This window comes from Lithobates pipiens, unplaced genomic scaffold (genome assembly GCF_037356315.1).
Source record: "Lithobates pipiens isolate NorthernLeopardFrog02 unplaced genomic scaffold, aLitPip1_a1.2 Scaffold_18, whole genome shotgun sequence".
In the NCBI taxonomy this organism is placed as follows: Eukaryota; Metazoa; Chordata; class Amphibia; order Anura; family Ranidae; genus Lithobates; species Lithobates pipiens.
Genome location: NW_027507758.1, coordinates 335,876,343 through 335,902,263, shown reverse-complemented (window position 1 = coordinate 335,902,263; position 25,921 = coordinate 335,876,343). Strand labels below are relative to the sequence as shown.

The window sequence follows — 25,921 nt, the reverse complement described above, 5'->3', positions numbered from 1 at the left end:
ACATCAATGTATCCATTAATGGATGAATTGGGAAGGAAAAAGCAGTCTGTGGGATTTTCCTGACTCCTAGGGAAGAAACAGAGGACGTAGCGACTTCAGCAGCAGGGATTCTGAATGTGGTACGCACCAATTCAGTATAATACTGCACCTGTTTTCTGAGCGCCTGGGAGGAGGGGACTCTCTCCTCTTCCTCTGATTCCTCTGACTGCTCAAGATCCCTGTCCCAAGATAGGGATCTCTCCTCATTGTCAGAAGAATCATCTGAGAGAGGAATCTCAGCAGAGGGAGGGGATCTACCCCTTTTCCTGCTATCTTTCAGGGAAGCAGAAATAAAATTCATGATTCTCCCTTCAAAACCCTCCAATGTAGCCCTAAGGGAGTCCTCAGTGACATATACCGGGGCTGGGACATTAGGAGAGGCTGCAAAACCTTACAGGGGCACTGACTCGTCCTGTGAGGCTGGCTCCAGTCTTGCAGGTGGGGGATGGTAACTTACAGGCATTTTTAGAACCCCTGGACCTAGGCGGTGATTTACCAGTGCCCTTGTTACCTCCCCCTGAGACCCTCTTACGAGACATAGTCCTAAGCTACAAAGCAGAGGTACTAGTACAAAGTGCAATCACTGTTGTGCTAAAAGTTTCACAATAACATATATATGCTTAATACTGCACAACCTGATGCTGAGTAGGTGTCTAAGGTTTGCCTGGATCCAATCCCCTGGTATGCTTACTGCCCACAGCTCCTGTGTCTCTCACTTACAGTCCCCTGATGCTCTGGGCTTTTAAAACTGCCGCCTGGTGCCTGCGCAGTACAGCGCTGTGCACACCAACGTGCACGGCTCACAACCACACTCCCCCCTCCTCCATTAGCCCGGGAGCGCGCTCAGCACGCGTGCACGCACCCGAGTGCGTGCACGAGGACCGCCGGAATACAGGGGGGGAAAGGAGTCTCATTAGAGCTGCGTGTGACCCCCAGACTACGAGGGACCCCTGTATTACCATGTTGTGGCAGGGACTGCAGTGGAGACGTGAGACCTCTGGAGAACCAGGCTTCACTGAGCATGTATACTGAAAGGCATGTGAGTATGCATCAGGCTGCTCTTACTCCCTCTAGTGGTGGAAACCAGGTAAGACATACAACTACTCAAAATGAAGAAATCGATCATATAATTATATATAGGATTAACTTCCCTTACCTGTCCTCGCCGCAGGAATTGCTGAAACAGACAAATTCCAGGCTTCACCCATCACGGCGGGCAGAGTTAGCCAACTTTCAGGTTTATCTGGGGTTCTTTCTCAGAAGAACCTCCTACCTGGACCATGTAAAAGACTCTGCCAGAAACTTTTGTGCGCTCTGTGTAAACATTACACCAAGTCTGGTTTTCCTAGAGCCCAGTCTTCCAATAGGAGAGGACTTACAGGCCAAACCTCGTTTCTTCGGATGACGAGGCCCGGGTACCATACCATCTTGGGAGTCAAATATCGGCCCGAGATATGGATCCGGTTTGTTGTAGCCCTTAGGCCCCCGCAGGGACCTGCACAGAGCTTTCTTCATAGCACGTTTTACGTGACCAACCACCATAGACACTGGCGAAAAAACTGAGGTGCCTCCCATATGGGAGGGGTTATATGGGGAGGAATTCTCCTTAATTGGGGTTAACCAGTGTCCAATCACCAGAGGTGACTATATAACCCACTATGTAATGAGCTCCTGTGTCCTGTGATGTATGATCAAGAAATGAAAATTAAGCAGTGGGTATAATTCTGATATACCATAAGAGCAATGCTCTACTGCTCGGTCAATCAATGATTGTTGAAAAGGGTTTTTCCTTAGGGTTGAAACACCTTTTAAGATAGTTTGTTAGTTTTTTTATAGAGACTCTCGTGGTGGGGAGGCAGATGAAATTCTTTAGATAATTCATATGAGAAAATATATTTTAAAGTCACTATTTAATTCTTGTGTAAATATAAAGGCAAATACGTTTCTGAATATTATGATTGTCAAAGCTCAATATTTCATATGTTCCTCAAGCACTTATAAACCCAAGAATAAAAACTGAATGTATCATCACAGCTTACTAGGACTTAAATGGGGGGCTTTAATATTTTTTTGGCTTTTTATCAATTATTTTAACCTGGTAATCTTATCAGTATTACACTTGCTGTCCTAGAATGAAAACTGTCACTCACTATACTGTACAGTATATAAGGACAACCAACAGAACACATCCCCCTCTCCTCTTCTCCATAAAAAGGAAGAAGGGTTCTGCAGTTCTTAGACGTAACTGGGAGCAATATAACTGATAAGCATGCAGCACAGGCAGAGAGCATAGAAAGTTAGGAGCTCATAATTTTTCTGTTGGATCAGCAGTTTTTTTTGCACCTAAATATTAGAGAGAGGAAAAAAGTGATTGATATTAACAGGGTATCCTTGTCTCTACCTCTGTTCCTCAGGCCTAATTTTTTACTTCTTAGCCCACTGTGCTGGTCCTCTTAGACCCTCAATCTTTTATCTGAAACAGGGTGGATCTGGGGGAGGCCACAGGACAATTGCCCCCCCCCCCCCAAGAAATTTGTGATCGGCGCCAGTTAGAGGATGAGTGAGCGGGCAGGCGACTGTATGAGCGGGTTAACGAGCAGGCGGGCCAGTCAACGGAGGTCAGCAGGTGAGTGTGCAGGTGGGCAGGGCAGTCATTGGGTGAATGAGTGAGTGGGCCAGACAGCAGGTGAGTGGAGGTGTTGGCCAGCCAGCGTGCTGGCAGACGGGGAGCAGAGAGGTGACTTCATCTCTCACTGCAGTTTCACCCTCACTGTGCAGCCGCAGGCAGCAGAGAGGTTACAGCATCTGTCTGCTGCCTGTATTCACTCTGGCAAGTGACAGTCTGCACCTTAGAAGGTCAACAACAACCAGCCACGTGTGGCAGGTGACATGACAAGTGGCAATCAGCAATGTGTGGCAGGTGACATGGCAAGTGACAATCAGCAACATGTGTCAGGTGGCGGGTGACTGTGTGAGCGGGTTAACGAGCGGGCAGGCCAGTCAGCGGGGGTCAACAGGTGAATATGCAGGTGGGCAGGCAGTCATTGGGTGAGTGGGCGGGCCAGTCACCAGGTGAGCAGAGATGCTGGCCAGTCAGCATGCTGGATGGGCAGGGAGCAGAGAGATAACATCATCTTTCACCGCCCACCCTGCGTTACTGCAGATCCACCCTCACTGTGCAGCTGCAGGCAGTAGAGAGATTACATCATCACTCTGCTGCCTGTCTTCACTCTGGCAAGTGACAGTCTGCATCTTAGCAGGCCAATGGCAATCAGCAACGTGTGGCAGGTGACATGGCAAGTGATAATCAGCAACATATGGCAGGTGACATGGCAAGTGACAATCAGCAACATGTGGCAGGTGATTTGGCAAGTGACAATCAGCAACGTGTTGCAGGTGATGAGGCAAGTGGCAATCAGCAACGTGTGTCAGGTGATGTGGCAAGTGAAAATCCGCAATGTGGGACAGGTGACGTGGCAAATGACAATCAGGAATGTGTGGCAGGTGATGTGGCAATTGTCAATCTGCCACATGTAGCAAGTGACAATCTGCATCTTGTGGCAGGTAGGTGGCAATCTGCAACTTGTGGCAGGGACGTGGCAAGTGACAATCCACATCTGAAGGTGGGTCGACGTGGAAAGTGACACATTCAGGGCTCCCATTGATTTTGCATTATGGGCAGTTGAACCATTTCATATTATATTACAATTTTATAATAGAAATAATGTTCTTCAATCATCCTGACACCATAATAACCATGGTGCAGTGATGATGAAAGCGCTATCACCAGCAATTGCCCCGATAAATTGCCTGCAAATATTTTTTTCTGGCAGTGCCCCTCTCCAGACTAGGCTCTGGATCTGCTCCTGATCTGAAAGGATCTTAAACTATCACTAAACACTGACCCTGATTTAACTTTATAGTTTTGTCATGAATTATTTTTTAAATATTGAAAAGTGACCCAAACCAAAAAATATATGCTTCACCTTTACTTTGGTTTTATTAGGGGTGGAATAGAATAAAATAATAACATGTGCCCAATATAAATGTGAGGAGTATACCAGTGCTCATATGCTTTTCCCAATGGTGGATAGTGGGTGGTTTTTTCTGTCCCACTAGAACTTTCCTAGGCAAAGCTTCTTCCCATCATTCTTCACACTAACATATATCTGACGTCATGAAACACTCTGCACCATGCACATCACAAACATCATGGTGCTTTTGACTCTGGTGGAAGTAGATTGTTGGCCTTTTTTGTCGTGTCAACAAATTGGTTGGCATGATACACCACTTTACACTGGATTAGTGTGCAATTGCTCATTAAATACAATATACAACCATAAATGAAGTGAATTTAAATTGTTTATTGTTTCCTAGTGTTACAGAAGCGAATTTAGTGGACCCATGTGTGAGCAGGTGATTCGAATTCCCCAGGGTCTGGAGTCTTAGGGCCAGCTGGTATTTCACCAAAGAACCTCATCACATTAGGACTTAGCTGCAAGCTGACTAAGTTCACAACCTCCACATTTGCCCTCAAATGACAACAAAGGGGACATGATGCGAACAGCAGAGATGAAGGAACCAATCATCAGAGAACAACTAGAATTGTGCATGAGCAGCATGCCGCACTGCAGACCACACAAGGGCAGGCTGTAACAGGGCTGAGAACAAGAATACACGCTAGGAGGGGAATCCAAACTGGTAGCAGTGGGTGGTACATGGGATTTTAGTCCTAGAAAAAAGACAGACTAGAGTTGCTTGGGCACTGACCATGTGGGCACAAGCCCTTTAAATAGAGGTACCCAATTATGTCAACAGCCGGAGAAAGGGTGTAGCTGTAATATCTCAGGAGGAGATTGGAGACCTAAGTAACCTTAGAGAAGGGAAAGATAAGTGACAGTTTTTCGCTGCTGTTGATATCTTTACCCAAGTCTTCTTCCATTTTGTTTGGGCAGCCCAGGATGATGTAACTCTTGTGCATGCACAGCTCTTTTTTGCAATAAGAGCTTACCTGCCTATGTTTTTATATAGCAGTTTACTTCCACTTTAATGCTATAAAAAAAGCTTAAAAATATATATGAAAAAAAGTGATTAAACAATAAAGATCCATATTTGTAAACCAAAAACTAGTGTATTTTATAGAAACAATGTCATAATGAAAATAATAATCCTCCTTTTAAAAAAAGTAAAACAAGTCCTTTCATTTACAATAAATAATTTAGGTAAAAAAATAAACTTTGTACAAAATATAATATTAAATATTATTATTATTATTATTATTATTATTATTATTATTATTATTATTATTATTATTATTATTATTATTATTATTATTATGTTATTTCTTATTATATACTAAGAAACATATAAATGGAAATAACTTTACTTAATTTTTGGTGGAATATTGTGTATAACAAATCAAGTATCCTATTATAGGCTAAAAAATGGAGGCAGCCAAAACTTTATTAAAGCGATCACATCACAAACAGTGTCAGTGCAAAGTTTCAAGGCTGCTCAGGACCCCTTTGTTAGTCAAATGATGAGACCGCTCAACTCTAGGCTGTTTCCAGGAATATGAGTGAGGGCAATATATTAAGTGACTCACATTTATATTGAGAATGTGTTATTACTATATTTTATCTCATTCTGGGTGAAGCCTTGGGGGGATACATGGTGAAAAAAATTTAGATTTTGTATTTTTGGATTTGGATCACTTTCAAATATTTAGTACATTGCTCCTGAAAAGATAACAAAGTGAACTGAGGGTCAATGTTTATGGACAATATAGGGTCTCTATGAACCTCCCTCTTCTTTAGTTCTGATAAAAAATTGAGGGTCAAAGCTAAGTAGCAAAGTTGGCACAGAGGTAGAGACAATGATCCCTTGTTAGTACCATCTCCCTTATTTTTTATCTGTGCGTAAATATCTAAGACAGAAAGGCAGTACATGAGTATAAGTAAAAGGTTTGTCTACAGTATAGAGTGATTTGTTTATTTTTAGGGTGAGCAGCACATCCTGACTGTATTGATAATATTGATATCATTTCCCCTTGACTTTCAAGATTAATAAATAAAATTGCAATATCAAACTTGGAATTAAGAACTATCAAACCAGGAATCAAACTAGAGAAGATCATCATTTTGATTTACATACACGTTATGGCTAATGTGCTTTGTATGTGATTCACAATGTATGTGAATGAAGTCTTATAAACAATTAATTTCTATCCCTTTGTTGTAGCAGCTATGTGCAGTTAAGTGTCAGATTAAAAGATCTTCAGGGTAAATATATAGTTTAATTGCAAAAGTTTATTAGGAAAAGAGTACAAAAAGTCTTTCACATTGAGAATGTATGATTTGCCAACACTGACCTGCAACACTGCTGAAATCACAGACACCCGGTGGCACCAATTTTTTTTACAAAGATAAGACAATAAAACACCTTTGGTTTAAAGTATGCATGTTCATATACCATTTATTATTTTCCTGCTTTCATGTTATGTCCAAAACATTTTCATAAAGGAACAAGGGCTTTCTAAGGTAGTGTTTTTCTTCTGCATGTGGGAGGCTAATTGTTTGTATTTACATTTTTCTACGAGAATTACCAGCCATTGTCCTCAGCTTTTATCATCGTTTGACAAAAGACAATTACACAAATATATTTATCTTGTTTGCCATTCTTTCTTTTTCCTTCCTTCAAATTTACCTAACAAAAGACCATTTATTTCTCTTCAATAAAATCCTTTATTTATTCAGAAGTGCTATCTGGAAAGCCTGTAAATTGAGTCATTGATGGCTTACACAATAGAGATTCACTTGGTCTTGGAAACAGAAGCTGATTTCACAGGCATGGATCATTTGAGGAAAAAAAAAGGTAGTATAGCTGTGTATACATACTGTGTACCCAGCCTGGACTGCTGTAATCCAAAGAACTACTAATTTGATTATTCTTAAATTTCATGTAAACCTCTCCAAATCATAGGCTGAATGGGTTAACTTCTTGTTTTGCCTAGGGGTTAAAAACTAAAATGATGTCAGTACCACATTCCTTGCTCTCCTGGCAGCCAATGCTCTCCTCCACTGTCAGGACGTTTGGTCCAGCATTGTTCAGGATATGACCATCCAGTTAGTGCGAGGAAGAGGATTTAGGGGACCAGCTTCATGAAGAGGAAAAAGTCATTAAGTGTATCTCCTTATTTATAATCCTCTAGGCAAAATGAGCTCTGCAAGGTGAAAGAGTTTTATTCCCCAGAATTCAGCTTCAGCTAAGATGCTGCCAGAGAGTTACTCTTTACCTCTAATTTTCAGCCTATGCAAATAGTCTGGTTGTCGTTTTGTGCAGGCCATATCCTTGAGATGCATCTATGAGGAAAGATGAACCAAATATGTTAGACATTTTAGGCATTTTTATTGTACTCATGTCAGTGCACAGATAACACTTCATAACTCTTCAGTTTACTGTTTCTCTAATAAAAGATGTTTATCTACACATTAGATACAATGTATGCCTAATGGTATCTCTAATGATAATAACTGATTCAAATGTTTGTATGAATTTTGAACAGAGAGGAAAATGGTTAGGACCCCTGCTTGGTTTCAATTGCTGTCTGGCACTGTTAGGCAAATTTCTGTCTCATTGTTTTCTGTTCTGGGTATTACACAGGAAATTAGAGAAAATCTATTCCAGTAGAACACCTACAGTGAAGAAAGAGTAACAAAGAGGTCAATTCACTAACATTTATCACATGCGATAAGGGTATCATATTACTCATTTACATACATTATCGTATGTGGTAAATAAAGTCTTATTCATAAAAGAAAATAACAATTGCGCGGTATGTACTGGGGGAAAATAATAATAAAACTCTTAAGTTCAATTCATAAACGACCAGAGAGTAAAAAAGCTTGCGGTATTTACCACCAGGGTTTTGCTGGTGGTATCACATTTGATATTTGTCAAAAAACAGCGTGGGGTCGAAGGGACCACCATGCTGTTTTTTGACAAATAGCTGGTTGCTTAGGATCGGGCTGGGAAGCTGGCCTCTGTGCCCTTAACAACAGATGACTCATCAGCTGTCAATGTGTTCCCCGTTGACAGCTGAATGTAAAAAAAAACGCAGGCAATTTAAAAATGATGAACAATAAAAACAGCGTGCCCCCCCTCCCCCCCAATGCTCACCAGGCCAGAATCTGGTATGGGTATTAAGTGGAACCTCACTCCACAATAAAAAAAATAACGGCGCGGGGTCCCCTCCAAAATTCATACCAGACCCTTATCCGAGCATACAGCCCAGTAGGTCAGGAAAGGGTGTGGCGAGCAAGCGCCCCCCCTTCTGAACTCCTTACCACAACCATGGCAGGTGGCTGTGGGGGTCTGAAGGCAGGGGGCTTATTCGAATCTAGAAGCCCCCTTTCCCTTCCCTGACCCCCAGATCCCTGCCCCCCCCTGTGGATGATTATGGGGTACCTAGTACCCCTACCCATTCACCAAAAAAGTGTCACAAAGTAATACAAACACACAGAATCCATCATCAATCATGCCACCTGTCACACCCAGAAAAAGCAAAGACCCTCCCGCCATCGATAAAGGCTGGCCACCTACTGCATGCTCCGCCGTTTTAATTTTTTTACATAGGTAAGGACCATCAGGTGACGTAACCAGGTGGCTCCATCCTTTAACCATATAAGAAATGTCAAGCGACAGAGCCGGCAATAGGTGACCAGCCTTCATTGATGGCAGGAGCATCTTGGTTTTTATTTTATTTTTATGGTCGGCGGTGTGGCGGGCGGCATGATTGATGATGGATTTACATCAGGGGACACTGTTTTTCATTTTTTAATAAATTGTCAAAACTGTCTGTGTGTTTTTATTACTTTGTGACACTTTTTTGGTGAATGGGTAGGGATACTATGTACCCCATACTCATTCACATAGTGGGGGCTGGGATCTGGGGGCCCCTTTCTTAAAGCCATTGGCCCGCAGCCCCCACAGCCATGGCCACGGTTGTGAGAATGAGGCCCTTGTTCCCACAAGGTGCTTTAGAGCCCCCCTGCCCCAAAGCACCCACCCCCCCACGTTGAGGGTATGTGGCCTGGCATGGTTCAGGATGGAGGGGTCGCTCGCTCATCCCCTCATTTCCTGAGCTGCCGGGCAGCATGCTCTTATAAGGGTCTGGTATGGATTTTGTGGTGACACCAGGCCATTTTTTTTTTAATTTAGGCGTGTGGTTCCCCTTAAAATACATACCAGACCAGAAGGACCCACACTGTTTTTTTTTCCATTGTTTTCAATTGTTTTTTTTTTTTTTAACATTCAGCTGTCAGCGGGGAACCCACTGACAGCTGATGAGTCATCTAGTGTTGAGGACGCGGCGGCTGGCTTCCTGGCCCACTCATTAGCAACCAGCTCAATGCAGAAAATTACCGTATTAACTAATCCAGTAACTACCTCTAAATCAAACGAATACCACATTCGGTATTTAACAGAAAATTCCTAATGGATTGAACACTTGCACAATTGTTACTGCATGCAGTATTTTACCGCATTTTATTAGTCCATTATTTAACTCTTAGTGACTTGATCCCAAGGATTGTAACCCTTCTTTGCTTTCCTAAGAAGAGGCTGTTTTGCAGTGTTGAAGAGATTTAATTTAACTTTAACATTCCCCACTAACCCAACCTTCTTAACATTCCCCATTCCATCCAAAAAACAAAACAAAAAAAAGAAAAACTGTTCTTGCTGCCATGTTAATAATTTGCGAGCTTTACATAAACTGAGCTTTACAGAAGTATCTGTGCTTTATGGTAAATTCCTTCTACAAACCTGGTAGTGTCAGTCTAGATCTCATCTACAATAATTTCTGTCTCTTTTATCATATCATGCAAAGACCTAAAAGGCACTACTTTATTTGAACTAGGGATTATTTTACATGAATATGATCAAACTTTTTGTCTATAGCTCAAAGCATATATATATAAAACTGATAAAAAATGACCTATTCATTATTCCATTTGCATTTATATACTTATATTTGGTATAGTACACAGGAAATATGAAGCTATTTACCTTAATGTAATTTTCACTATAGATTAAGTTGCTTTTGAGGCTTCATGGTCATAACAGTAACAAAATAATGCCATGCTAAATAATATATAGGTGACAAGGAGACCATGTCTTCTAGCCCAAGGACAGTCAGTCTTGCATGGCCAATACTTAAATGTAAAAAAGCAATTCCCTCACGGAAGCTTTTCTCCTCCAGAGGGGCACCCGCCAGGGCTGCCCGCTGTCTCCTAGTCTATTTGCTTTGGCGTTGAGCCGCTGGCGGCGTTGGTTAGAAAGTCTGAACGAATTGTCGGACTTAAGGTGGGCCCTCTGGAGGAGAAAATCTCTTTGTATGCGGACGATGCCTTGCTGTATCTGCAGGATGCGGAGTCCTCGTTACAAGCTGCCCTGGAGTTATTCGACGAGTTTGGCAGATTCTCGGGGATATGCATAAATTGGACCAAATCGGTGCTCTTTCCAGTGGATGCGCGGGCTAAGAATGCTGCAACTCAGCTAGCGCTGAGATGGGTTGAGGAGTTCACTTACCTGGGTATTAAAGGAACGAGGGACCCCCAATCGTTTCAACAATTAAACCTCCGCCCCATAGTTATGCAGATGAAGGACCACTGCTCCAAGTGTTCTACTCTCCCCTTAAACTTACTGGGACGCATTAGTATCATTAAAATGATCTACTTGCCTAAATTTCTTTACATCTACCGGAACTGCCCGGTGCGGTTGCCCCGGGCTCTTTTCAGAGAGCTGGAGGCTTGCCTTGGAAGCTTTTTATGGAGGGGTTCTGCCCCTCGGTTAGCTAGGGCTACATTGCAGCTGCCGACCAGTGGGGGAGGGCTGGCGATGCCCAACCTGTTGGTATATTACTGGGCAGCCATGTTGGTAACGGTACGGTGGTGGTTTGAATGGTCCAGGGCGAACGCGGCAGTCTGTTTGGAAGCTGCCATAATAGGTTCTCTTATGGAACTAAGCAACCTGGTATATCGTGGGTGTTCATCTCGCCCTGAACTGCCGAGCCCCACCAAAGTCACGGTGAAGATCTGGGAGGTGGCTAGGAAGCGTTTCATGGCCCCTAATAGATGGTCCCCTCGCTGCCCTTTGTGGGGAAACCCGGTACTTCCCCACTTTAGGACTATTCCGGACCCACAGTTGTGGGCCAGGTATGGTATTAAGACCTTGGGAGATGTGGTTTCCAATGGGACCCTTGTCCCTTTCCGGGAGTTAACGGGATGCATGGTATGCCTAGGGGAATGCTCTTTAGGTACTGGCAACTGCGGCATGCCTTTCGGGCGCAGTTCTGGGAACCGCTGGTTCTGGGGGTGGATGACCTGGAGGGCCTGCTAGATCAGGAGTCATTAGTGAAACCCCTCTCTGCGCTGTACTCGGTGTTGATAAGCAGGGAGTCCCCGAGAATGGAAGCGCACGGACAAATGGAAAGGGGATGTCCCAACACTGGATAGAGAAGCCTGGGAAGATACTTCGAGACAAGTATCGGGGTTCTGATATCCTTTAAGGATAGGTTAATACAAACAAAGTGTTTACATAGAGTGCACTTCACGCCTCAGAGACTGCACAGAATTTATCAGAATAGATCCCCAAATTGCCCTAGATGTCGATCCCCTGAGGGTTCGTTTTTACATATGTTTTGGCAGTGTCCACGCATATCACAATATTGGTCTGCGGTTATGGAATGCATTAATGAGCGTCTTCAGATGGCTGTTCCTCTGTCAGCTGAGCTGGCTCTGCTAGCTATTCATGATGACGAACAGAGGCCCAGATACACCAAATTACTGATTTCATTGCTGCTTTTCTATGCCAAGAAACAAATACTCCTCAAATGGACCTCACCCCTCCCACCTACACTGAGAGCCTGGGAAAAATCCATTGATGAAGTACTGCCAATATATAAGCTGACATATGCCAGTAGGGGGTGCCCCAGAAGTTCAAAACAGTGTGGCAACCTTGGGTATGCGCAGGGGAATGACGAGATAGAGGTCTCTTTTAGTCCTGAGCCCCGAGATTTCAGGAAGGAGCTGTGTGTGGGGGATGTTGGCTGCCCCCCCTCTCTCCTCTCCCCTCCCCTCCCTTGTCTTCTTCCCCCCTCCCCTCTCCTCTCCCTTTCCACCCCCCCTCTCCCTTCCCACTTCTCCCTTCCCTCTCCTTTCCTCCCCCTGCCCCCCCTTTCTCTCCTTCCCTCTCTTTCCTTCCTTCTACCCCCCCTCCCTCCCGTTCTTCTATCCGGGTGGTCTAGACCAGTTGGAAGCGTGTTGAAGGCATCAATGGGAGTTTTCCATGTGGTTATGTACATTGATTCATGTTTGTGTAAGAAACCTTGCTATGTATTATTTGGATTATCTTTTTCTAATAAAGACCATTTGTTAAATGTAAAAAAGGCTCTCTAAATCTAACAATATTTAATTTTTATTAGGTATGTAGTGCATATAATATGGCAAGTTATTACTATATTGATAATATAAAAATATTGTAAAATGTTGGTCATTACCTTAATTTTCATACATTGTTGGCTAAATTAAAAGTGGAAGTAAAGAAATTATTATAAAATAGTTGAAATAGTTTTGAATGCAGGTGAAATAATTTCGAATCATGTTGAAATAATTTCGAATCCGGTACAAATATTTTCGAATTTGGTTTAAATATTTTCAAATGCGACCGATTTTTCGAATTCAGTAGAAAATGAAACGAAATCGGAAAGCGAATTTAATGAATTTAACGAATATAACTAAACAAAATTAATTAATTAACTAATTAAAATGAAACAAAACTAAACAATTTTTTTCCTTTTGCACATGTCTATAAAGGACATTGACCCAGCATTAATTCTCAGTAAAACCATATTTACTATACTATTGTAAACTACATCATCCCAGTAAGTTCCTTAAGGCAAGAATATGTTAATTAAAGGCGCTTTCAAAAATTCAGCTGCATGGTCCAATGAGGTTTATTTAGCTAAGGACTAAGCTGTGGCTAGAACCCTCAAGTCCTACGTAGAAGATCCAGAAGCAATTTGTGTGTATTTTGATCATGTAATCATGATTATCAAATCATGGTGATTACATAGAATGGCAAGCCATAGATGATGTTTTGTGCAAGCAATGGGTTGAATGAAAACAAAAAAAATTGAATTCCCTCATCAACTCACACACTCGATTTCTCCTGCAGAGCTATTGTATTCTGACAGTGGGGAGAGTTCCCTCTGTCACAATACACTGATGAGCATTGTCGGTTATAGCCAGCTGTACTGATCAAGAAGAAAAAAAACATAATTCTTATTTCTATAAATATTGCATCTGACAATTAGAAATGTTTGCTCAATACTCCCCCTCTACAGGAACACTCTCACAACTCCTCCTCAAGAAATACACACACATTATGGCTATGTTGGAATACATTGTTCATGTACTTTTGTACAACTACAGATATATTCTTCAGCTAGTAGATGGCAGTGTTTATAAGTTTGTAGCTGCATCTATGGCTAAACTCTATCTTTTCTCTGTATAATAAAGTTTCCTGTTTCCTGTCTACAGTTAAGCAGCAAAGCCAGTGTGGACTGTGCACTGTTCTGTAGGACTATATACAGAAGTTCTAATATATCAACATTATCAAAAGAAGCAGCCCTATTAAAGTGGTATCACTGGGTTGCTTTTCCCTATCAACAATGTATCTTGACACTGGGAACCTTGTAGTAGGAGGAAAAAACAACATCTTGACAGGTTGTCAGAAACCATGAATCAGACCGAGACAGAAGTACAGTTAATCACAGTTGTTTGATAATAATAAAAAGGTAAAAAGAGTAAGCATAGTCCATACATGGCCCGAGCTCAGTAACCAGATCGGGTAGTCAGACAATGCCAATCTCAGTGAGCCAGATATCAACGTAGTAGTACAGCAAGCAGGATCAAGAGCCAGAAGAGACATCAGCTGAGCAAGTCTTCAACAGGAACGCAGAAGAAAAGTATCTGAGATGTGACCAAAAGCGAAGGCAGAGATTAAGTGAGCTGGATGGCTTTAAGGTCCCTTTCACACGGGACGGATCAGTAATGATCCGCCCCGTGATGATCAACTTGCTCAGCGGGGATCGCTCAGTTGTCCCCGCTGAGCCAGCGGATAACAGGGCGGTCCCGGCACACTGTGCAGGGACCGCCCTGTCAGCTCTCCGCTCTCCTCTATGGGGGATCGGACGAGCACGGACCGTCTGTCCGTGTTCATCTGATCCGCTCTGCAGATGGATAGAAAAATAGGATTTTCCTCCGTCTGCAGAATCAGACAATAGCGGAGGCGGACGATAGCGGGTGTGTGCGAATGTTCATCCACAGACACACGCTATCTCATAGGAATGCATGTATGTCCGTATTTCATCCGCAAACGGATGGATGAAATACAGACATATGGTCCGCACGTGTGAAAGGGGCCTAAGTAGGCAGGACTGACGAGCAGATCAACAACAGCTGAGTCACTGTGGAGAGAAAGGAGCTGGCAATTAGCTGACAGCTAAGTGGCCAGCTCAGAGAAGGAAGGGCTGAGCCCAGCCCTGACAACAGGTAACAATTTACAAACCCTTTTTTTTATATATATGTTTTAGGCAGAAATATAAAACTTAAAAATCATTTAGCAATTTGACTTTTATTAAATTAATGGTAGCTGTTGTTTGAAGTGTCATTAAACACCAGCTATTATTTCAAAGCTTCATTTAGAAAGCAGCTTGTAGATTAATGTGTTAGATAGTGACATTGTTGGATTTTCATTGTATTTCTTTTGTGTTTTTACCTGTAATAATCAGTGGTTGAAGAATAAATACTCTAATAATAGTCTCTTATGCAGTGAATGGATTACAGCTGAATATCTCACTATTTCAGGTACATATATTTATTCAAAAGTCCATCATGTAGCCTATTTTAATTTAAATGTATATGAACATGCTGGTTTATACCAAAATGTCTCTGCCATTTTTTATTTCTGTTGAAATTCAGCAGACCCCTTCCTACTTCAGCCCTATGATTAGCATTTTGTGAGTGCACTTACACCTGGACAGTGCAACTTCCACCCACAATTATAATGATAATGGCAGCAAGTAGTACACAACACTGACAGCTCTGATCAGAGCCGCTGTACTAACAATCTGATCCTAGCACAGCGATCTCCCCTGCTGTTCTGTTGTGTTCTTACAGTCTTAAAGGGGGACAGCCCCCCCCCCCCCATTGAGTCAGAGCATTGATTGGGAACCAGTCGGCTGCTGGTTTTCCAGCATGCTTATCTGACAGAAGCCAGCCAAATGGTCGGCTTCTTTTGGTTCGATTGCCATACACACTGGCCGAATGTCAGCCATTTTTTATTGAACCATTTTTTATTGACTGAGAGTGCTGATCAGGAGCCAGTCAGCTGCTGGTTTTGCTCGTCTGGCCAAATGTCTGGCATCTGTTGGACCAGCTGCCATACACAAGGGCCGAATGTAGTCATTTGGCCCCTGTGTACTAGTCTTAAATCTGTAGCAGTAAGATTGTACTGCCATTACAACACCTGTGACCAGGAAGTTTATCTCTAAATTTTCTTGAATTAAAATAGTTTCTCAGAAAAGAATTGGATTGATTATATCACTAAAACACAAAAGTTGGCCTAATGCTTGTAGATACAGTAAATGTCTAATTTTTATTGCTTCTCTAAAACAAATATATAACAGTTATACTTGTTATATATTCTCATTCACATAGCACAAGTTAAAAAAAGCAACTTGTGTATGGTTGTGTATTGCAGGGAGCATGGCATGCATGCCAGCCTGCATATATGCCATGTGATAGTCTCAGTGCCACTGAAAATTATATTGTGCACCCTCAATGGCACACATGCCTTAAGTTGCCTATCTCTGCTTTAATAGTTGAATTTTGAAAAACTTCAAACAGTGTTTTCATTGACAAATTACAGGCCATTAATTATACATACCTTCCATTATTCTATAAAAAGCTTTGTAAAAAATTTACTTGATTATATTATAAAGCACATAGGCATATGTGAAAGGTTTTGTGGATGACATAATATTGAAACTCTGACATTTATTGATTACTTTCTATTTAATAATGTAAGGTTTCTGAATCATTAAATCTGTTGTCCAGTAATGGAGATTTTAGCAGTTACATCAGTAGAGAAAACTGTTAAAGCAGCTATAAGAAAAAAAACAAGTCTTAACTCTATAAAGTATAACAGTTCAAAGGAAATATTGCTCCTTAATTTTGCTTAATTTTAGACAGGATTAGATTTCCTATCAGACACAGCAAGCACATTCCTGAGGCCCACTGTCACTGATGGGTATTGCTTACTGCACCTTTTGTAGAAAGTGTCAATAGTTTGTGGGCCTGAACCACTTCCTGACGCAGTATATGTACGGTGGGTGGAAAATTATGTACCTGAATGTGGGAGCCGACAATCAGCGGGTCCGGTGGCCGCAATGGCGAAAACTAAAGGTAAAAGATTTTTACCTTAATTCAAGGGTCTGGGCAACTACATGGCAAATGAGGTTTCATATAGAAACATTTAATATGAATGCAATCTACTCACTAGGGGGTGAGCCTCTGGGGGAATCTAGGATGGAAAAGGACTTAGTAGATGATAGGTTCAGCAATAGCATGCAATGCCAAGGTAACAAAGCAAACAGAATATTGGCATGCATTAAAAATTGGATTAACTCCAGGGATAAAGTGATAATTCTCCCACTCTACAAGACTTTGGTGTGGCCTCATCTGAAGTATGCTGTCCAGTTCTGGGAACCAGTCCTCAGGAAGGATGTACTGGAAATGAGTACAAAGGACAACAAAGCTAATAAAGGGTCTGGAGGATATTAGTTATGAGGAAAGGTTGCGAGCACTTAACTTATTCTCTCTGGAGAAGAGGCGCTTGAGAGGGGATATGATTTCAATTTACAAATACCATACTGGTGACCCCACAATAGAGATAAAACTTTTTTGTGAAACGGAGTTTAATAAGACACGTGGTCAGTGGTCACTCACTAAAATTAGAAGAAAAGAGGTTCAACCTTAAACTGCGTAGAAGGTTCTTTACTGTAAGAGTGGCAAGGATGTGTAATTCCCTTCCACAGGCGGGATTCAGTTTCAGTTTCAGCAGGGGGCAGCGATAGTTTAAAAAAAATATTATATAAGCACTTGAACGACTGCAACATACAGGGATATACAATGTAATACTGACATATAATCACACACATAGGTTGGACTTCATGGACTTGTGTATTTTTTCAACCTCATCTACTATGTAACTATGTAACTATGTAACCTCCATGCAAAGCTACATTCAAGGGCATTTGAGGACATAAGGCCTGGTATTGTTTTGTCACTGACACCCCCCCACCCCCCCCCCCTTTCCTGTCTAGCCAGGCTGTATGCTTAGATAAGGATCTGATTTCATGATTGTGGGGTCCCCTGCCGGTGATCTCGGCTCCTAGTCCTTCCAGTTGGCAAGGTCAGGACATCCCTCTCTATCATGAAGGGGCAGTATTTACAAATGCCACATCTGGACATCCCTGTTTCTGCTGAAAATGTGGGCAGATTTCACATAATCACTCAAGTAGTTCATCCAGTGATTGAGCCCTCCTATAAATGAATCGGGGACACTCTGTGACAAATTTACTCACTGGGGAATCTTCCCTCAATAAGTGTCAATGCTTGGTGTAAATCTTTTTTTGCAGTATATCCTCTATCAATTAAGTGTATTGTAAACAACGTCAACTGTAGTCTTATGAGCCTTAAACAGACTCCTTGTATTTGAAACTGAATTCCTCTCAATGATAGTCCCTTGCACTACTTTTGGGGGATTTAGACTTAGACTTCTGTTAAATGAAGTCACAAGCCACAATGAAATCAGAGGTGCAAATCAGTTATCTGCAGCTTTGAAATTGCTGCACTGGTGTGAACCAGGGCTTAGTACCAGACAGCTGCTTCACTAGTGGGCCATAATATAGAGCCCCACTTTCCAAATACCACCCCAACAATGATAGGCAACATTCTTATTCAAAATTCATAGGCTCATGAAGGGGCATTATATGTACTAGAAATAGGTCTCCCCTAATGTGAGATGGTAATACCACCCTAGCCCTGGTAGGCTGGTAAAGGGGTCCTTTGGATCACTACATATTTCAGCCTGTGTGTGAAGATAATAAAAAAGAGAAAGGATAAAAAAAAAAACTCTTTATTTGATTGAAACTCACCTATCTATTCACCAAGTTTAAAATGTAATCCTCTGGAAACTTTGCTCTTTTTCTATCCTGTGCCAAGTTTCATCTTCATCAAAACACTGCCAAAGAAAAAACTTTGTGGAGACAAATCTGTATAACAGTGACTGGCTTGCTAGATTCTGGCTTATTCTTATGGGCCAGGTCCACTGTCTTCTCATTCATTCATTCATAGTTAACAATCTTATCAGGCTGTAAATACAGCTCTACATTGTTATGTCATTTTAAAGGTTAAATACAGCTGAAGAAAAAGTATATATATTATACATTCTACAGAGATATTTAACATATCTGCATATATTTTTTGAAAGGTACAGTACAATCCGGTCAAAATTGAAAATAGCATTGAAACATAGTTGACCTACTCAGGACTTCAATATTTCCTCTAGACATAGGCCATTTCTTTTTTTTTTTTCTTTTTTTTTTGTTAAATTGGAGTTATGAAAAAACCTTTTGCTTACCTGTTTGTAATGCAGGAAAGTTATTCCTTACTGACCTGAGCTTTTACCTCTCTTCACATGCACAGCACAGGCCTCAGGAAGCAGTCCCACCTACCCAACATTTGAAGATGTTTCTGGAAAATCTCTCAAGAGTATTATATAGAATAAAATTTACATTTAGCTCAGAGAATATTCAGCATTTAGTACAGATGTAACAATTTCTAGACATTTATATACCATATTTCTTCTTTCATTATCACACACAATGAAAGATTTCACCCAAATTGTTACTGTAGGCAACTTTTGTCTCTTTTAGATTATTTTTTTTCTAGTTTTCACACATCAATTTTAAACATTTTATGACCAATGTTCAATGTTCATAAACACTCAGTGTCAGTGTGACCTCATTTGGTTCTGCGTCTTGATAATACAAAGGTGGATTGCAACATCACATTTTGCTGACAGAAAGTTATTTATTTGTTACATCCAGAAAAACAACAAATACCAGACATCATACTGCATTGTGAGTTCATCCAAATATACTTTTCAGTGGTTGCATATGAAATAATTGAAGGAATGAATCAAGAAACAGAAAGTTAATGCAACTTATATGAAATCTTAATTTTATAATAATTTTATAAGCAGGGTTCAATTCCTTCGGTTTAAAATGTAATTAGGTTCTAGTGTTTCATTAGAAGACTGAAATCATATACTGTACTATTGGAAAATACTGATGTTTACCAGTTGTAAAAAAAAGGCCGTACAGCAAGATTTGCTATTCAATAATAAAAGTATAGTATAGACATGTTATATTATTTTGTTTCTGAAATGTAAATCACATATTGCAAGTCACCAGAGAAATCGTTTTGAAAATTATAATTTTCTCCAAATATATGACAAAGAGCTGTGGAGATGCCCATAGTTTTTTTGTTAATTCACATTGACATGCCCACTGGTAAGTCAAGGCCATGGGACATATTAATAAAACTGCACAATTTTTACTCCTTAGCTTTCCTTAGCACCTAGCAGAAATGTTATTTAGTTTTATACAAATAAAGAGCAGCAATCTGTTTAAATTGACTAAGCCAAATGCAGATGGTGTGTAGGCTTTATAAAACACATATTGCATGATAATAAAGTATTCACATGAAATAAAAATCAGGTAGAATGAAAGCATAAAAAAAACAAAATTTGTTCTCTGCCTGTAGTGTATTCACTGTTCTACTTTGATATCCTAAGTAAAAAGTTATCTTCATAACATATTACGGCTCTGGCTAACCAGATCCAGCATCTGCACAGATCTTAGGTTTGCTGAGATGGCCTGGTGAACATTATATGATCTCTAAGCTAAATCTGCAGTGTGGCCAGTGCTGCAAGTCCCTCTGCCCCTATACTTATTATTGAATATAGAAAAGATTTGGGATACAGCAAACTTGGAATATAGGCACCACTTGCCTAAAAATGTAAGTGAAATTAAAATTCTCATATCTACCATATCTCACAGATAGACAGCAATTTAACATAAATAAGACAATTAATTCACTGACACAATAGATAATAGTTATGGTTAACCATGCTCACAGAAGATCATTACAGCAATCATTAACCTTTATCAGATGTTTTTGTGAGCAAGAGAAATGTTACTTTTTTCAGACATTTAACAGTAAATCATATTTTTTTAAATGATACTAAACACATGCTGTTTAACCGCTTCAATACAGGGCACTTTTACCCCTTTCCTGCCCAGGCTCCTTTTTAGCTTTCAGCGCTGTCACACCTTGAATGAAAATTGTGTGGTCATGCAACACTGTACCTATATGAAATTTGTATCATTTTTTTCATATATATATAGAGCTTTCTTTTGGTGTTATTTAATCACCACCATTTTTTTTTATTTTTTACTAAAACAACAAAAAAAGACCAAAAATTTTGGGGGAAAAAGGTAAATTTTGTTTATAAATAAGTAATTTTTCTCCTTTACTGATGTGCGCTGATAAGGTAGCACTGAAGGGCACTAATGAGGTGGCACTGAGGAGGAGGCACTAATATGCTGCACTGATGGGCACTGATAGGTGGCACTGTGATGAGGCACTATGAGCAATAATAGGTGGCACTGATAGTTGGCACTGATGAGGTGGCACTTATAGGCACTGATGAGATAGCACTGAAGGGCACTGATAAGGGGCTATGACGTTTTCACACAAATATAGCTTTCTTTTGGTGGTATTTATTCACCACTGGGTTTTTTTATTTTTGGCTTAAAAAAACAAAAAAAAGACCAAAACATTTTGAAAAAAAGGAGGCACTAATATGCCGCACTGTTGGGCACTGATAGGTGGCACTGATGGGCACTGATAGGCAGCACTTATAGGCGGCACAGATAGGCAGCACTGATGGTTACTGATGGGCAGCACTGATAGGCAGCACTGACTGTCATCACTGATGGGCACAGATTGACATCACTGATGTGCACAGAATGGCATCACAGATAGGCACAGACTGGCATCACTGCTGGGCACTGTTGGTGTTAGTTGATGATCAATGCCCTGATTACTTGTACAGTTCTCCCCTGAAAGGAAATGCTGCTGACCAGCTAGCCTCTGTCAGTGTGAGGCCAGGAGAGCCAATTACCAGCACTTCCGTGTTTACAGCACGGTGTCCACAGCTGATCACATGGGTAAAGAGCCACATCATTGGCTCTTTACTGAGATCAGTGTTGTGCCATGTTTCAGGGACACAGCGCACCTGAGATCGCCGTGCCATGGGACAAACGGGCATGGGAGAGCAAAGACACTGGGGCGCCATCATATGATGTTGTCCCAGAAAGAAAGCGCATCCTGCTTGCCATCAATTGACTATACAGTGGACGGGAGGTGGTTAATTTACATTATGCCTTCCCTTTCTATATACTGTATAGATGGTGGCGCTGTAATTGTTTTAATTATTAAAAGAAAATCGAAGTATCCTTTTCTAATCGATATACAGCTGTCATATGGCCCAGGTCTTTTCTAGCCTGGCTGCAGGGAAACTTAAGCAGGAGGAGCTTATGCTGCTGGTCACTGTTTAATTTTTTTTTTTTAAACTGTCTTTGGGAGACAGCGACAAATAAATAAATAATATCAATAAACTGTTTTAAATCATCATACACATCTATATTTGAAATCAAGTCTTTATTATTTTTGGTAATAACGTGGCATGTCAGCCAGTCACGGGCTGTGTCACGCCCCTCCAGCCTGTGTCTTAGAATAAGAGGAAGTTGATGCCTCCATCAATCAAGATGCTATATCTCATCCCTATTGTGTTTAGCTGATTAATGGGCATGGAGAAGGAGGGAGGGAGTGGGCTGTTTTTTTCCACTGTATATACATCCACATGTCATGTGTGATTCTATAGTCACATGGGCTGCTTAGATGTGATAGGGAGGAAATGCTCAGCATAGAAACTCGCTGAAAACTGAGCATGGGCAGAGCTGCCAACACTGCCCTACAAAATCTCCAACTGCATTGGGGACATGAACAGAAGGTGGAGATAGAGAACAACAGGATCAACAAGGTTTTTTGCAGAGTACAGAAAATTAATAACATGGTGAATGAGTAAGTTTGAACAGCATGTAATATAGCATTTATTAATAGGTTTTTTTTTTTTTTTTTATTGTTTCTTGTTGAAATGTATTACCTACAAAAATGAGCAGTTTTTAACTGCTTAAGGACCGCCTTCTGCACATATACTTCGGCAGAATGGCACAGCTGGGCACAAGCATGTACCGGTACGTTGCTCTTTAAGTGCCCAGCCATGGGTCGGGAGCGTGCCGCCGCCGGCACGCTCCTGACCCAGTCCTGAGCTCTGTGACCGTGGCCGCGGGACCAGTGGACCCAATCACCGCTGTTGTCCCGCGATCGGGTCACAGAGCTGAAGAACGAGGAGAGGTCTGTGTAAACAAACCTCTCCCCGTGCTTCATACTGTGGCTGTCACTGATCGTCTGTTCCCTGTTATAGGGCAAGATGATCAGTGACATCACATGCCAGGCCACGCCCCCCTACAATAAAAAAAACACATAATGTCACACATAACCCCTCCTCGCCCCCTAGTGGTTAACTCCTTCACTGCCAGTGGCATTTACACAGGAATCAGTGCATTTAAATAGCACTGATTGCTGTATAAATGACAATGGTCCCCAAAATGTGTCAAAAATGTCCAATGTGTTTGCCATAATGTAGCAGTCACAATAAAAATTGCTGATCATCGCCATTACTAGTAAAAAAAATATTAATAAAAATGCTATAAAATTATCCCCTATTTTGTAAATGCTATAATTTTGCGCAAACCAATCAATAATCGCTAATTGCGATTTTTTTTACCAAAAATATGTCGAAGAATATGTATCGGCCTAAACTGAGGAAAAAAAGTTTTTTTATATATTTTCTGGGTATATTTATTGTAGCAAAAAGTAAAAAATATTAATTTTTGTTCAAAATTGTCACTCTATTTTTGTTTATAGCACAAAAAATAAAAACCGCAGAGGTGATCAAATGCCACCAAAAGAAAGCTCTATTTGTGGGAAATAAAGGACGCTAATTTTGTTTGGGAGCCATGTTGCACGACCACGCAATTGTCAGTTAAATCAACGCAGTGCCGAATCGCAAAGTGGGGAAGTCAGCTTACTACTATACCTAATGACACCAATGAAGGGGGGTTTGTATTGTTCCTACTGACACCAATGAAGCGGGCTTATAATTGTGCAAACTGACACTATATTTCCCTGGCTTAATTACTATTAGGGATAAGAAAATATGCCCAGGTTCAATACGCCGGGAGGTTCATTGAATCCTGCATGAGATTCGAAATTTGGGAACTTCAAAATTAAAGTTAATGGGGAGATAAATCTTGATACCTCTATGTTGGCACTGTTCAAGGATAATAGGCAAGATATTGTCAAAAAAAGGGCACTGAGGGCACTGGGTGCATGGCTATTGCACCACAGATCATCAAGTGTTGTCCACAAGTTTTATTGAAGGATGATTACAAAACAAAAGTCATAGTACAACATTTTGGAGCCTTGCAGGATCCCTTTGTCAGGCATGTGATCCCCTCTGTGATGTCCTACATGATGTGATCATTTTTCCATAAATTTTTCAGATGACACTTGATGATCCATGGTGTGCTGGCAGATGTGTGCATTGATCTGTGATGTCTCCAGTCTCCATCTGGCTGTTGCTGCAGCAACTGCTATCTTTGTGCCCATTCCATGAACATGTGCATTAGAAATATTTACATTATTTAGGGGTGGCATGGGGAGTACATGTTTGAATTTCATGTTCTTGAGTTGCCTCTAAGCTGGATGTGGTGTCACAGAAAAGTATAATTTTCATGGACAGCTTCAGTGGCACTGTATGGTTTCACCATATATTTTGAATGTGCAATTGTTTTATTGCTTTATTACATTTTACAGTATATTTTTTATTTGTCTTGGCTGCAAACTATAGGCTTATAAATACCCATGTTTACAATTAATTTCCAGAAATTCTAAATAAAGACTTCAGGCATGTGTTTGTTAAAGCTTGACCAGTGTCAGGGCTAGGGATGAGCCGAACACCCCCCTGTTCGGTTCGCACCAGAACCTGCGAACAGACCTAAACTTCGTGTGAACTTTAGAACCCTATTAAAGTCTATGGGACTCGAACGTTCACAATCTAAAGTGCTCATTTTAAAGGGTAATATGCAAGTTACTGTCCTAAAAAGTGTTTGGGGACCGGGGACCTGGGTCCTGCCCCAGGGGACATGGATCAATGCAAAAAAAAGTTTTAAAAACAGCCGTTTTTTCAGGAGCAGTGATTTTAATAATGATTGAAGTGAAACAATAAAAGTGTAATATTCCTTTAAATTTCGTAGCTGGGGGGTTTATATAATATGCCTGTGAAGGGGCGCATGTTTCTGGTGCTTAGAACTGTCCCTGCACAAAGTGTAATTTGAGCAGGAAAAAAGGTCTTTTAAAATCACTTGCGGTTATATTGTCGGCTCCCCGTAATACAGAGAACACTCAATGAGTGTTCTCTGTATTAGCCGACAATTCATTCATTCATTGATAAAAAAAAGCGTGGGGGTTCCCCTAAATTCAATTACCAGGCCCTTCAGGTCTGACATGGATATTAAGGGGAACCCGTGTCAAATAAAAAAAAAAATTGACAAAATCCCCCGTCGCTGGATATGATCATCCATCACTGGACCCCGGAGATTCGTCGCTGGATAGCAAGAGTGGATTAGCACCGCTGGAATCTTTTTTTTTTTTTTTTTTTAATAAAGGAATTTTTCAAAAGTGTGTTTGTCTTATTTAACCATTTTTACACTTTCTTTGTGAAATGGTACCCTTACCATTTCAAACAGGGGGGGGCGGGTTCTGGGGTCCCCTTGTTAAAGGGGGCTTCCAGATTCCGATAAGCCCCCCGCCCGCAGACCCTCACAACCACCGGCCAGGGTTGTGAGGATGAGGCCCTTGTCCTCATCAACATGGGGACAAGGTGCTTTGAGGGGTCACAGACCCCCAAAGCATCCTTCCAATGTTGAGGGTATGTGGCCTGGTACGGTTCAGGAGGGAGGGGGGTGCTCTCTCATCCCCCCCTCTTTTCCTGCGGCCTGCCAGGTTGCGTGCTCAGATAAAGGGTCTGGTATGTATTTTTAGGGGGACCCCCGCGTCAATTTTTTTTTTAATTTGATGCGGGGTTCCCCTTAATATCCATACCAGCCCTGAAGGGCCTGGTAATTGAATTTAGGGGAACCCCCACGCTTTTTTTTTATCAGTGAATGAATGAATTGTCGGCTAATACAGAGAACACTCATTGAGTGTTCTCTGTATTACGGGGAGCCGACAATATAGCCGCAAGTGATTTTAAAAGACTTTTTTTCCTGCACAAATGACACTTTGTGCAGGGACAGTTCTAAGCACCAGAAACATGTGCCCCTTCACAGGCATATTATAGAAACCCCCCAGCTACGAAATTTAAAGGAATATTACACTTTTATTGTTTCACTTTAAGCATTATTAAAATCACTGCTCCTGAAAAAAACGACCGTTTTTAAAACTTTTTTTTTGCATTGATCCATGTCCCCTGGGGCAGGACCCAAGTCCCCAAACACTTTTTA

General features: G+C 41.2%; 1 long non-coding RNA gene across 1 annotated transcript; it reads right to left on the bottom strand.

Moving 5' to 3' along the window:
* Nucleotides 1-6,327: 6,327 nt before the first annotated feature.
* On the bottom strand, nucleotides 6,328-24,443 carry LOC143988086 (uncharacterized). Its single transcript, XR_013276748.1, has 2 exons — nucleotides 18,320-24,443; nucleotides 6,328-7,400 (listed from the first exon to the last, which is right to left on the bottom strand). It is a non-coding gene; the product is annotated as an uncharacterized LOC143988086 (long non-coding RNA).
* Between the last annotated feature and the right edge of the window lie 1,478 nt (nucleotides 24,444-25,921).